Source organism: Arvicola amphibius, chromosome 2 (genome assembly GCF_903992535.2).
Source record: "Arvicola amphibius chromosome 2, mArvAmp1.2, whole genome shotgun sequence".
NCBI classification, from domain to species: Eukaryota; Metazoa; Chordata; class Mammalia; order Rodentia; family Cricetidae; genus Arvicola; species Arvicola amphibius.
In genome coordinates, this window is record NC_052048.2 from 38,559,674 (window position 1) to 38,574,951 (window position 15,278).

Below are 15,278 nucleotides of genomic sequence, written 5' to 3' on the forward strand. Positions count from 1 at the left end.
ACTAGTACACAGCTAGAAAACAGATTGGAGTCTGCAAGTACAGAAATGCAATAGAGTCCCCTCCAGCAAATACAGAGAGACACAGAATTCCAGGAAAAGCAGAGTACGTTTTTCTTCTTTTCTTTACTACAATGCATTCTGATGGAAGAAAAAAAATCTTACAGTTGAAACCTGCCATGGGTGACAGAAAGCAGTCAATGAAAAGTAGGCTAATGTGTTAAATATTTAATAACTGCTGATTGCTTTTGATCTCTCAATCACAGTATCCACATGAATGCCTCTCTATTTTAAAAGCATTCCCCACTAGTATTTTATTCACACTCTTTTTTTAATATTAGTGTATCAAATATTCATAATGAAAATAGAAAGGCCATTGGCAGACATAATGGAAAACATAAATCATCTCTGAGGTATGCAGAGTGGAGCTGTGTGTACTTTCCCTTTCTCACATGCATGCACATATTTTTCAACACATGGTTACTTTAAATATGTTTTTCTATACCATGTGCATATCAGGTCACAAACATCAGGAGGATTCCCACAGCTTCAAAAACATTTATTTCAACCCCTATAAATCATCACATGATGCCATTTACCATACATTACCTAAAACTTTTACTGGTATTGATACATTTAGGTTATTTTCAAATTGTTATGATTATGAGTTACATTGAAATAACTCTCCCTCATACATAAATTTATGAACTCATCCTGGAATAAATTCCTAAAATAGGACTAATGTTTCAAAGACTATGGTCATTTAAAGCTTCCCCTCCAAATTAGAAAACTAGGCTGTTAAATGCAAACACTAATATAAAATGTAAAATGTAGACAATTCAATTATACCCTGAGGCCCTCTTATCAGTAGAAATCCATAACTATGAGATTCTTAAGTAATTTAGAATGTCAGAAACAAAGAGCTCTAAGAATGCATCAGAAAGTTGCTACGTACTGAAGCTGGTGCTGGCTGTTTTGGCAGATTTGTGTTTTTGTCTCTGAGTTTACATAAAGCTGTTGAAAGCTGAGCTCTCCTCCAATTCTGTAACAGTCATGTCAGAGCACCGTGGTATGGAGGCTCAGACTGTAGTATACGGCATGGACAGTTCTCCCCATAATTGAGGTTAAGAGAATGCTTACTTGGTGTTAAGAATGTTCTCATAAGTCATTTTTGAAATTTCACCTATGCTTTCAAAATACCAAATCAAGACTCAGGAAGGGAAATGGGTTTCAATAGGTGATCCTTATAAAGGCTACAGGTCTGTACTGAGAAGAGGAGGCTTGTTGAGGAAAGTGCTTTCCATGTGCCCATGTAAACAGCTGAGAACACTGGATCACGTTTATAATCTCTGTGCTGCTGCTTAGATCCTTGGATCCTGTTGGCCAACCAGCTGAACCCAAAGGATGAGTTCTGTGTTCTCATAGAGATCCTTCTCAAAACAAAGAAATAAACAAACAAAAAAATGTGGAAAGTAATTTAGGAATATACTAGATATTGACTTTTTACCACTACAGGTGCATGTACATGCTTGTGTGTGCACACACACATACACCCATTCCCCCCCCCCCACACACACACACTGCATGACCAAAGCCAAAAGTTCAAAGCAGCATGCAGAACATCTTTTCCACCTAGGTTCATGACTCCTCCTGACTCACACAGCTCCAACCTTGCCCATCCAGACCATTTTCATTCAATGGATGCTTATAATGCTACATGATGAAACACAGGTAGAACTTGTCCTATTTCTCTCATATTCAAAAAGAAGTAGCATGGAAATTTAGTGGTATGTGGTTATGGGTCAACATATGAAAAATAAGCAAAAAATCCATGAATAAATGCTCCCTCTTTCTCTTCCTGGGCAGATGTGTCTAAGGGTATTCAGAATTCTCTGGCAGAGACAGCACTCATATTTTAAGTGTGACAATTGAGGCCCATCAAAAAACATCCAACTCAAACCTCGTTGCCTTTCTCTTTCTTCTTTAGGACATTTCAGAGAATTAGATACCAGATGCCCTAAGGCAAGCACTTATCTCTGACTCTATCTTTTTCAAAAACTGTGCTAAAAATGTATATATGAATGAGTCTTTAAAAACCAATACAGAGGGAAAGTTCTAGGAGCTGCTGTGGAAATATAGTACAGTGGAAAATCTGTGGAATCAGTGAAAGTAACTGTTAAGAGGACTTATAGTAATGGCTGGTTACAGATTCTGAACTGGCCATCTTTTCTAGCCAGTCAAGTCTTCCAGTGATAGTGGTAGGACTAAGTTATATTCAGTTGAGCTGTTGGCAAAGAGGTTCTACAGAGACCACTAAATAATACAGACTGATGCTAGCACAGAGGTTGCTCTCCAAATTGACAGCAGGGCCCTCTTGCTGAGGAAGCTTCCACTAAGGTCATTGTACATAGAGAGGTCAAACTGGTGCGCACTTGGAGCCTTGTCTTCTATATTCTCATCTCTTTGGCACAACAAGGTACTTTACAGTCTATGGAAAGAGAAACCTGAATACCAACCCAGTCACATAACTTTCTTTTTATAATATGTCCTGCTTGCAAGATGTGCTGAAACAATGTTGCATAGAACCTGTGGAAGTGGCCAACCAATGCCTGATTTAACTTGAATCCTACTCCATGAGGGCACCCTTGCCCAACCCAGCTTGGATGGGCAAGAACTGGAGACTGGATGGCTCAGAGACCTGGGGGTAGAACAAAACATAATTAGTCTAAAAAACAAAAAATCAATGAAATGATTCCTAATGATATTCTGCTATAGTTGTAAAACAGTGTCATGTCCCATCATCATCAGAAAGATTTCCTCCAGTGTAGTGAGGAGCTGTGGGCCTCTTCCTGTCACCCGGCTCCCGGTTGCCTGGTTAGCTTATGCCCCGAAATAACAACACACAAATTGTATTCATTTAAACACTGCCTGGCTCATTAGTTTCAGCCTCTTAGTGGCTAAACTTACAAGGCAGTTTCCTTATTAACCAATGAGAGTCCTCCATCACTCCAGCAGCAGGTGGAAGCTGGTGCAGAGACCCACAGTCATGTTGTAGGAAGAGAGCGGGTACCACTTTGTTGTATGACAAGTGGGCTGCGTCCCACTGCTCTATCAAAAGGCCAAGGCAGTTTCTTTATTCAACCAATGAAAGCAACACATAGACAGAAGAACCTCCTGCACCATTTCCACTTTTCTGAGTAAACAAAAAAGAAAGGAAGGCTTTAAATTTAACATAGTAAAATTACATATAACAAAACAATTATCAAGCAAGGATTACAGTTACAATAATTATATCTATTTTATCTTTTATCATAACAAAAGAAAACTATCTATTCTTCAACTCTATCAAAGACTCCAGAAAGATATAATATCACCTAAGTAAACAGAAAGTAAACTGTAAGCAACTTCCAAAATCTAGAAATGACAGAGACATCTTGCTTCCTGGACAGGCTACCCAAAGTTCTTTTGTACTTCTCGGGCATCCATCTTCATCCTATAGGCCCATAGTATCCAGCAGACTTTTCCATGAGGCAGGAAATTCCAAAGACAGTTCCTTTCTTTTGTGTCCTGTAGAATGTCTCGCAGACTCTTTCATGAAAGAGGAACCCTGAAGAATTATCTCACCTTTTGGCAAGTTCAGCAGTAGTCATCTCTCTGAGTGTTCTTCATGTCTAGTTTATGCATCAGTCCAGGCAAGAGAAGTTTCTTGCCCAAATGGCTATCAAAGTTCTTCAATGCCCATCTTCCTCTTGAAGTAGCTTGGTGCTGCCAGGAGCAGAAGTGTCTCATTGTCATGAAAAGCCCTAAGTTATTAAAACATCTTAAATGCTATATTCTGTAGTCTTTGAAAGATATAAAGAATGCCTATCTGAAATATATCTATGCACATCTAGAAAACCTAACTAACATGACAACAAATTTGACTATTATAGATTATCCATTAACAACCTATATTTCCTAATTATACATTACATTTTAAATGAACTACACAATCACAATAATCAAGATCAGAAATACATATACATATAATAAAATTGACCTTAAATTTATATCAATAAAGCAAAATCCATACCAATGCAAATTATTCATATCTATATCACAGTCAGAGATTATGTAGAAAGAGAGTTTAAATTGAAGGTTTCCATCTAGTATCTGCCATAAGAGATTGGGTAACTCCATGAAAATGGAGAGGATAAACAGTAGGAGTCAGAAGGAATAGAGAAAAACATGAGAACTTTGCCCACTGAATAAACTAAGCATGGCTTACATGGGCTCATAGAGACTGAAATAATAAACAGTGTCTGCATGGATCTGCACCAAGTCCTCTGCATATATGTTAGGGTTGTTAGCTTGGTGTTTATAGTGGCATATTTCTGACTCTTTTGCCTGCTCTTGAGACTCTTTTCCTCTTATTGGTTTACCTTGTCAAGCCTCTATATGAGGGCTTATGTCTTGTACTACTATATCCTGCTTTGTCCTATTTGGTCTCTTGGATTCCTCTTTGTGAAGAGGAAACAGGGGGAATTAATCTGGGGAAGAATAGAGGTGGAGAGGTCTGGGAGTAGTGGAAGGAGAGGAAACTGTGGTGAGGGTATATTATATGAGAGAATAATACATTATTAATAAAAAATAAAAATAAAAGTGTATACCTCTTTGTTGGACCATTTTCTTTTAACTCAATCATTGATATATTCTGTCTCTGCTCATCTCAGTCTGTCTCTCTCCCTCACCATGTCCCCCTCTTCCTCTGTCAGTCTCATGCACTTCTCTCTTCTCCCTTCTTTGTTCCTCTCCTTCTTTGTCTTCTTTTTATACACATATGCACTTCAAATAAACATACAGATACATCTTTTTAATATCAATAGGAATGGTGTATATCAGTCTCTAGATAGATACCCAGTAAAAGAATTAAAGATTAAGGTATAATAGATTATATATCGTTTACCAAATGTTTATAAGATAAACCTACAAAATTTAAAACTGTGTTCTGCAGTCCCCTTAAGTCCCTAAGACTCTTTCATGGAATCCATGAATTCAAAATTATTTTCTTAATAACAATAAACTGGAGATTGTCATTAGTTTGTGCAAAAGCAAATGGCTGATGCTTATGGGACTTAGCACAAACCAAAATAGAAGAAATCAACACTAATAATACTGCATTTTCACCCAAATTCCCTGTCAATTTTTTTGAAATGTCAAGTTGATCTAAGACTGTCCTTGAGGAAAAAGCAAAAGTTGCATATTCTTTACTCCTGAGTACACATGTTTTTAACTTGACGTGTGTTGATATATATATATATATATATATATATATATATATATATATATATATATAAAGTTAAAAAACTGGTATATGAGACTTGTTTTGAGAGATGACTCTTGCATAATTGTTTTAATTGTCAGATGAACTAAATGCTCCTTTCACTTAAAGAACAAAAGGTAGACAATAAACATTTCACTGGTATATTCTATAGAAGTAATAAAGTCAGTTTGTCACTTAAAAGAAAAAAATAATGAATAGTATTTGATGTCACTTAATGAAATTTGAGCCCAGAAGTAAAAATAAGAATACTAGCCAGGCTGCCGGGAGCTGGGTGGCAGGAACGCAGCCCACAGCCCCTCACTACATCCCTTCATAGGCCACTAATTTTGGATTAGTTGGAAGACAGCTTGTAAGTACTTGTAATAAATCTTACAAATATATATCAAATACACACACACATGTATGTATTCATTCTATAAGTTCTGTTATTCTAGAGAACCCTGACTAATATACATTTCTAGGAGGATGACTCTTGCCTTTACTTCTCTATTACTTTCTAGGCATCAGTGAAGAACTTCCTTTCTGCCTTATATCTAACCTTGGGGATCTTTTAGATCAGTACTCTGGATGGATACCCCAAACCTGCCATATCCATCATCTTGAATTCAGCTGGAAGAAGCCAGATCAATCGTTGATATTCAAGAACAGTAGTTAAGGTTACCTCTATAGAGATGGGGATGATGAGAGAAGGAGTTATATCATTTCTAGGTATTTTAAGATATAAGTCACAAAATATCCAAAACATTGTAAGGTTCTTTTTACATTAAATATTATCTTCAATATTGTAATTCCTAAAGACTGTACTCAAAGTTATTACTAGTACTAGTTATTAGTACTCAGACCCAATGAAGTATCAGGCTAAAAAAAAGTAATCTTTCTGTGCACCAATTGAAACTGGTGAAAGTAACTTAACTAAGCACTGTTATCCACAGATTATTATTTAAAGGGTAAGTCATAAAGGAATACATCTCATCAAGTGATTACCATAAGAATGTGAAATGTTCTGCCCAGACTCCTGTGCTTGAAATTTTGATTCCCAGATGATAGTGCTGTTTTAAAATGTTTGAGAATCCAAAGGTACAGGATTGATGGGCTCAAGCCTTGAATTTCAAAGCCCACTCTTATTTCCAATATTCTCCATGTATCTTCTTTCACCAAGGCACAAAGACATGAGGAGTCACCATGACAGCCTCTTGCTCACATGGTGCTGCATCACACTAGCTCTTCCCATCATGAAGGATTGTTTCTTCTCAAACCATGAGATAAAATAAATACTATCTCGCTTTAAAAAAAAAAAAGAATACTGACAACCATCTCCTCTGCCATATTGACAGCTTCCTGGATCTTGAAAGCCTGTTTTATGAGCTTAGCTGAATACTAACAATGGTGATTTCCTGAAATAAGACAATAAAATATGTTCAATCTTAAGAAGATATTGATAAAATCCCCCTTCTTAACCAAACTTTAGCCAAAATCCTATAAGGACTGTAAACTGCCTTAATCACGGTCTCCATATTGCCTAGGTTTTACAAGAATCCTTAGTGATAAGATGGTTCCACTGGAGAGGGTTAAGGGGGAGGGGAGCGGTAGGAAGGGAAGCAGAGAAAAATGTAGAGCTCAATAATAATAATAATAATAATAATAGTAATAATAATAAAGAATCCTTCCATATTTAATCACCTCTGTATACTATTTGTAAGTTCTTGACTTGCATCCATTAAAAATGCTGTTGTGTCAGTTAGCTCAATTTCTTCAATCCACCATCTTCCTTCTCAGTAATTTTCCACCCACTGACATAGTTTGGGGCAACAATTTTCCATCTGTCTATGCTAGATTGAGAGTTGAGCCCACTCTTTCTCCTTTGCTGGACTCTGTACTTATCAGAGCAAACAAGTATCATTCAAAAGAGTAATACATGATGCCACAAAAAATTGTATGTCGATCAAAAGGTCCATTCAAGACATCAAGGAGACCAAAAAAACCTCACGAGTCAGGAACACAAAAGTTCTCTGATAAAACTACATATTTCATCGCAGCTAAACTTTGATCTGCTGCCATTTTCCAATTCCATTATACTCTCAAAGACAACCCACAATTGTCTACAAATAGGATATTAAAATATTCTATTCTCTTGTCTAAGTACTCATGTGTTGGTGAGGTCAGATTCTTTTCACTTACTTATATCAAAACATATTGCAACAGATTGTCCACAGAGCAGAGCAAAATCCAGCTTCCTTCCAATTTAAAAGAGCTGTGAAATATAAAACAGTAGTCTTCTATTCTTTTTTGGTTTTACAACATAAAAGTTAGATTTTCACAGAACAATGTTGTTAATAATAGCATATGATGGGTTGACTTAAATAAAAATTCTAAATTTTCAAGATTATTTTTAGATAGACAGAGCCAAAATTCACATGAAGGTCTATACAGCCCTGAGAGTCTTTGCATATATATATATGTGTGTGTGTGTGTGTGTGTGTGTGTGTGTGTGTGTATACCTACTTGTGTACATGTATAGGTACACATGTGTGTACATGTGGAAACTGTAGTAGGTGCTGCGGGCCGGCTTCCAGCCACTCGGCTCCTGGTCACCTGGCTAGCTTTACCCAGAAATAACAACACACAAGTTGTATTCTTTTAAATACTGCTTGACCCATTATTTTCCGACTCTTACATCTTGACTAACCCATTTCTAATAATCTGTGTAACACCACGAGCGGTGTCTTACCGGGGAAAATTCAGCATGTCTGACCTGGTGGCTGGCTCTATCGCATCTCTCTCCCTAAGGAGAGGCATGGCGGTCTGCTCAGAGAGGCGAGGCAGGGCAACTGTCTGAGCCATCTACCTCACTTCCTTTTTCCTGTTCTGTCTACTCCACCTATCTAAATTTTGCCCTATCAAAAAGCCAACGCAGTTTATTAGCCAATGAGAATCCTCCATCAGGAAACAAGAGGTTGACAATGAATTTTTTCCTCTATTGTGCCCAAGAATAAATTTCAAAGATATGGTTTCTTCCTGAATCCAGTGCTTACAATTTTGGGAGAAGAGCTGACCTGTTTCTATGCTTCCAGCACTCGGAATACCAATATATTCATCTTGCCTGGCTTTTACATGAATTCTTATATTGAACTTGGGTATTAATGCTTATGTAGAAGGAATTTAAACAATAAAATCATATTTCCAAGTCTTCCTTAGTGAGTCTTTTCAAGGCTAAAGTGTGTGTGTGTGTGTGTGTGTGTGTAATGATCAACTTCCAAGTTGTGCTCCAACATCCACATCAGTATTATGGTATGTGTGAACACACAATTAGATTCATACACACTCTCTCACACACACAATACACATGTGATATACTGAACAGGTACATGTATTTATGCTTTCTCTGCATGTCCATGTGTGTATGTGTGTATGCATGTGTGTGGAGACTGGAGATCAACCATGGATGTCCTTCCTCAGGAACCATTCTCCTTGATTTTTTGAGAGAGCATTTTTTACTACGCTGAGGCTAAGAAATTAGCCAGTAGGTCTCAAAGATTTGCCTATCTCTGCCTTCCCAGGGCTGGGTTTTTGGGGCATGCACCATCACCTTGCCTGCCAGGTTTCAGGGATCAGACTCAAATTCTTAGTCTTACCTGGTAAGCAATTACTGATTGACCTCTCTCCCCAGTCTAAACAATTTTGTGAACAAAGTACTTGGGGACAACATATTCCAGAATGTACCAGAGGTTCAACACTACCTGATAGTGATTAAAAGATGTTTTAGGGCTGACAAAATGGTTCATCAAGTAAGTGTTGGCCATGCAACCCTGATGACTTGAGTTATATACTCAGAACCCAGAACTGAAGAATAAACTATAAAGAGTTGTACTCTGGCATGCACTCTGCAGAAGATGCTACCTATACTCAGAAACACATAATATATACACATATATACACATGCATACACAGATGAACATAATAAATAAATAGGTTAAAATAACAAAAGATACTTGAAAGTAACAAAGTGACAAATGTCAATGTTATTCTGACAGCTTTGGTTAGAGCAGGCAAACATGGGTATTGATGGCTTTGTAATCAAGGAAAATCTCAAGCACCGAAAGAGTAGGCAATGCAGTTTCAAATAAAAATGTTCATTTGGGGAACTCTTATCACTAAATCAAATTGGAATCATTTGATTTCATTAAACTAACCCAGGACATAAAAGTGTTATTGTTTCTCAAACAGAAAATAATGAAGTTAATTTGAATCTGAGTTCATACTAAAAGGAATTTATGATACACTGTAAATAAACAAAGCACCAGAGCTGAGTTTCTAGAGACTGCTTTCTTCATGTTAATGAAACATACCATTAACATTTCTAAAACTTTTTAACAAAGCCAAATCATTTTCCATCATTAAACACAAAAGTCACATTCTATCCTTTATAAAACTACTACCTTGTAGTGCTGTACCCTGTCAATTGTATTTTAATAAATCCTAATTGGCCAGTAACCAGGCAGGAAGTATAGGCAGGACAACCAGATAGGAAGTAGAGGCATGTCAATGAGAACAGGAGAATTCTGGGAAGAAGGAAGTCCTAGTCTGCAGTCGTGACCCAGCCACAGAAGTAAGATATGACTGCCTTACTGAATAAGGTGAGGCTAGCATAGACAAGAATAATATAAGTTGTAAGCATTATTAAGAAGTCTGAACTAATGGGCCAATCAGTTTATAATTAATGTAGACTTCTGTGTGATTTCTTTGGAACTTAACGATTGCGGGAACTGGGCAGGACAGAAACCCATTCAACAGTGTAGGACTACAGAACTCTGTGATTTCACATGCACACACCACCTAGAACCTTGGGTTTTGTTTTGTATGCAATAATAATCCCACTGGAATCTAATTTTATAAAGTCTTACATGAAATTATTACAAGCTGGGTCACCATTATGCCACATTGACACACTATTTTGAGGGTCTTCTGGCTACAAATATAATAAACCAATTCTCCTCAGGATACAAAGGGAGTATTAAGGTTCTGTGGACACTCCTTCAGCCAATAGCCTTTAAGATAACAGCCCACTTAGGGAATGGTCTTGTGTACTATAAATGCAGATGAAAAGCGTGTGTGGCCCTCTTGGCTGTGGGATTTGTTTCCAGTTCCCAGTGGATACTGAAGACTACAGATCATTTCCCTTGCTGTGTGTTATCTCCAAATAAACTTTTGTTTTACTCCATTCTGGGCTATTGTGGAACTCTTTCGTACACCAACACTAATGAGAGCTTTATAACACATCAAATCTGAGAAAAGACAGAAACTAGGTAGGAGGAAATATGGAAAATGTCTTCAAAGCATGTCTTAAAGGTATCCTCCCTCCTTCTTCCCTCCCTTCTTCTTTCTCTCCCTCCCTCCCTCTCTTCCTCACTCTCTCTCCCTTCCTTCCTTATTTTCTTTTTGCTTTCAGATTTTGGGAATAGATTTTTTGCTGTGTAGTCCAAGGTAGCATGCAACTCCCAACTTAACTATTCTCCATCCTCAATTTCTATGAAAATGACCCTGGATACATTTGTGTGGTCAAGTGTTTCTTCTTAGCTAGAGAAGATAAGGAGACTTTACTGGAATCCCTATTGAGAAAACATTGAGTGTGGTACTGAGAACATAAGTGGATGGTAGAATGTGTGCCTAACATAAATGGGACCCGGGTTAAATCTTCAGTACAAAAATCAAAAACAAACAGAAGAGCAACAGAAGTGACAGACGGTTTTAAAACAGAAGTACATTATTTATTCCTGAGGAATAAAGGCATGTTGGGCAGGGTAATAGTCAATGCCTTCATGACTGTAGTTGCCATTTACTGAACACTTTCTATATATTCAAAAACATTCCTGCATGCCACAGATGCTTACATTAAATTATTAACCTCGGTTTACCCAGATGGAAACTGCTGCTGAGAAAGGTTGAATAAATTGCTTTATAGCTTACAAGAAGGTGTGGAAGATCTCAAATTGAAGGTGAGGTTTGAGGCTGACTAACTACAAAGCCCATGAATTAGAAGTTAGAATGCATCATTATAGCCGGGCGGTGGTGGCGCACGCCTTTAATCCCAGCACTCGGGAGGCAGAGGCAGGCGGATCTCTGAGTTCGAGGCCAGCCTGGTCTACAAGAGCTAGCTCCAGGACAGGCTCTAGAAACTACAGGGAAACCCTGTCTCGAAAAACCAAAAAAAAAAAAAAAAAAAAAAAAAAAAAAAGAAGAATGCATCATTAGTGGTGACAGATCCCCATCCTGGTGATATCTTATTTCATCACCACAAGACAAGAACAACAATGGACTAAGGACTGGGTTCTAATTCCTGCTTCTCTCGTCAACTTTTCTCAAGAAACAGTTTACAGTGTGTTTAAATTATATATATATATATATAGGCTTGGGAGAAAAAAGAAAAAGGATAAAGTCCTTTAAAAAAGAAAAGAAAGAGTAGTTGGGTGTGGTGGCACACACCTTTAATCCCAGCACTTGAGAGGTAGAAGCAAGCAGATCTCTGAAAGTTTAAGGACAGCCTAGTCTATAGAGTGAGTTCCAAGACAGCCAAAGATACATTGAAAAACCCTGTCTCAAAAGTTGAATTAATTCTGGGCTAAGAAAAACATATTTGATGATTTGATCAAGAAAGATCCCCTGAGAAATCTCCAATCGGAGCAGATGGCCCTGATGTCTAAATTCTACATCCAGAACAACCTCAAGACTGCTAGTTAAGATGATTCAGGTTCACAGAATACTCCAGTCAGGACTTGATCATAATTCTAAATTTTCTTTAGGGCCCTGTAATATTATCAGTGCCCCAAATCAGTAGGAAGTACCTTAGAAAACTATACCCACATTCCCAAGAAGTAGATTATAGATGTTTGTCTTTGTTCAGAGTATTGGTTACAAGTTGTTAAGAACAATGGTCAGGAAAAATGCTAAACAAAGGAGATTAGATTCAGAGTTCTTGTTTTGAAAAAATGGGTAGGGGGAAGTGCTTTGGGACAATGGTCTTGTTCCCTATAAAGATTTGTCACTTGTTTTTTTTTGTTTTGTTTTGTTTTGTTTTTGTTTTCTTTTAAATAAAACACTGATTGGCCAGAGCCAGGCAGGAATTATAGGTGGGCAACCAGAACAGACAAATTCTGGGAAGAGGAAAGGCTTAGTCTGCAATCATCACCCAGACACAGAGGAAGGAAGATAAGAATGTTTCACTGATAAAAGGTACCAAGCCACATAGCTAACACAGACAAGAAATATGGGTTAAGACGTAAGAGTTAGTTGATAAGAATCCTGAACCTGAGCCCCTTACCCCTCAGCTCAATAGGCTGCGTTCTTTTGGAACGCAAGCAGATCGGGGTTCTGGTGACTTTATCCGCGTTCTCTCTTCCGTCCTTTTGCTCACCCACCGCCGTACCCGGCAGACCCACCCCCTCCTGTGCCAGGAACGTGCTGCCAGTGGCACCATGCCCTACCCGTACCCAGCACTAACCCCGGAGCAGAAGAAGGAGCTGTCTGACATCGCTCACCGAATTGTGGCTCCGGGCAAGGGCATCCTGGCTGCAGATGAGTCCACTGGAAGCATTGCTAAGCGGCTGCAGTCCATTGGCACTGAGAACACCGAAGAGAACAGGCGCTTCTACCACCAGCTGCTGCTAACTGCTGATGACCGTGTGAACCCCTGCACTGGGGGGGAGGGGGTGATCCTCTTCCACGAAACACTCTACCAGAAGGCAGATGGTGAACGTCCATTCCCCCAAGTTATCAAGTCCAAGGGCGGTGTTGTGGGCATTAAGGTAGATAAAGGCGTGGTACCCCTGGCAGGAACCAATGGTGAGACCACCACCCAAGGGCTGGATGGGCTGTCAGAACGCTGTGCCCAGTATAAGAAGGATGGAGCTGACTTTGCCAAATGGCGCTGTGTGCTCAAGATTGGGGAGCACACTTCTTCAGCCCTTGCCATCATGGAAAATGCCAATGTTCTGGCCCGTTATGCCAGCATCTGCCAGCAGAATGGCATTGTACCCATTGTGGAGCCTGAAATCCTCCCTGATGGGGACCATGACCTAAAGCGCTGCCAGTATGTAACTGAGAAGGTACTGGCTGCTGTGTACAAGGCTCTGAGTGACCACCATGTCTATCTGGAAGGCACACTGCTGAAGCCCAACATGGTCACCCCAGGCCATTCTTGTACCCAGAAATATTCCAATGAGGAGATTGTCATGGCAACTGTCACAGCTCTGCGTCGCACAGTGCCCCCTGCTGTCACTGGAGTCACTTTCCTGTCTGGAGGGCAGAGCGAGGAAGAGGCGTCCATCAACCTCAACGCCATCAACAAGTGCCCCCTGCTGAAGCCATGGGCCTTGACTTTCTCTTATGGCCGAGCCCTGCAGGCCTCTGCTCTGAAGGCCTGGGGAGGGAAGAAGGAGAACCTGAAGGCTGCCCAGGAGGAATACATCAAGCGAGCCCTGGCCAACAGCCTTGCTTGTCAAGGAAAGTACACTCCAAGTGGTCAGTCTAGAGCCACAGCCAGCGATATCTCTCTTCATCTCCAACCATGCCTACTAAGCAGTGGTGATCTAAGGCTGCTCCATCGACACTCCAGGCCCCCCAGCCTACCCACTTGCTTTTGAAGAGGGGGCCTTCAAGGCTTTCCCATCACTCTTGCTCCCCTTGTGACTGGTGTGGTGTTGTCTGCGAATGCTAATTCTGCCATTCCTTCCAGCCCACTGCCAATAAACTATTTAAGGAGAAAAAAAAAAAAGAATCCTGAACCTACAGGCCAACCAGTTTATAATTAATGTAAGCCTCTGTGTGTTTCTTTGGAACTGAATGACTGTGGGACTGGGTGGGACAGAAACTTCTGTCAACATAAATGTGGGATCCTTTCCTCACTGAAAAGCCAAGATCCCCTGGAACCTTTGGAATCCTAATGGAATGAGAACTGCTTGACTTCTGTTCACTCTAATGAGCTCAGGATGCATGGCATGCACATTTTATTCTTTATTTTATAGACTTGGTTTTAATGTGTTTTTTCAGTATTAGCTTTATTTAGGTTAACATTATATCAAAATAACTTTTCTTTATTTTTTATTTATTTTTATTTATTTATTTATTTTGCTATGTCACAATTTCTGACAAAAAGAACTCAGGAGAGACTCTTTTGCATCACAGTTTCTAATGGTTTAGTTAAAAACTGGTAGAAAGATACTGTGGGACATATCAAGTCACAACACAGTGAGGTCAGAACTGGGAAAAAACAAGGTCAGTGCTCAGTTGGCTTCTTATTTTGCTTCCCTAGTTAATGGGGTACCACCACCCAGGTTCAGGGTATATTGTTGTTCCTACAGATAATCTTCTCTCATGGATGTCCATTTACACACATCCAAAAGTATGCCTCAACTTTTTTTTATAAGCATCTTATCTATCTATCTATCTGTCTGTCTGTCTGCCTGCCTGCCTGCCTGCCTGCCTGCCTGTCTGCCTGTGTCTGTCTATCTGTCTACTTATCTATCTATTGTTCATTTATTAGTTTCTTTTTGATGCCAATTTTATGTGCACTGGCATATTGCCTCCATGTATATCTGTGTGAGGCTGTCAGAATTCTGGAACTGGAATTACAGACAAGTTTGAGCTGCCTTGTGGGAATTAAACTTGGGTCTTCTGGAAGAGTGAACAGTGTTTTTGACCACTGAACCATCTGTTCAGCTCTCAACTTATTAAAGGATTTTAGATTTAGTCAAGTTGAAAATAATGATTAAACACCCCAAACATTCTCTCCAGTTCAAATAAGAGAACTTACCTCAAATAACCTAATCATTTACTAATAGGTTCTCAAAGACCTTTAAATAGAAAATTTCTAGATGTTAGTTTCAGAGATTTAGTTTAAAACGTACAGCCATGTATGAACCCTTTTACCCATAATCCCAAGAGAGTCCTGTAACCTCTCTACCAG

The 15,278-nt window shown here is 39.1% G+C and overlaps 1 pseudogene; it reads left to right on the plus strand.

Moving 5' to 3' along the window:
- The first annotated feature begins 12,736 nt into the window (after window positions 1-12,736).
- Window positions 12,737-14,045, plus strand: LOC119807739 (annotated as a pseudogene).
- Window positions 14,046-15,278: the final 1,233 nt, after the last annotated feature.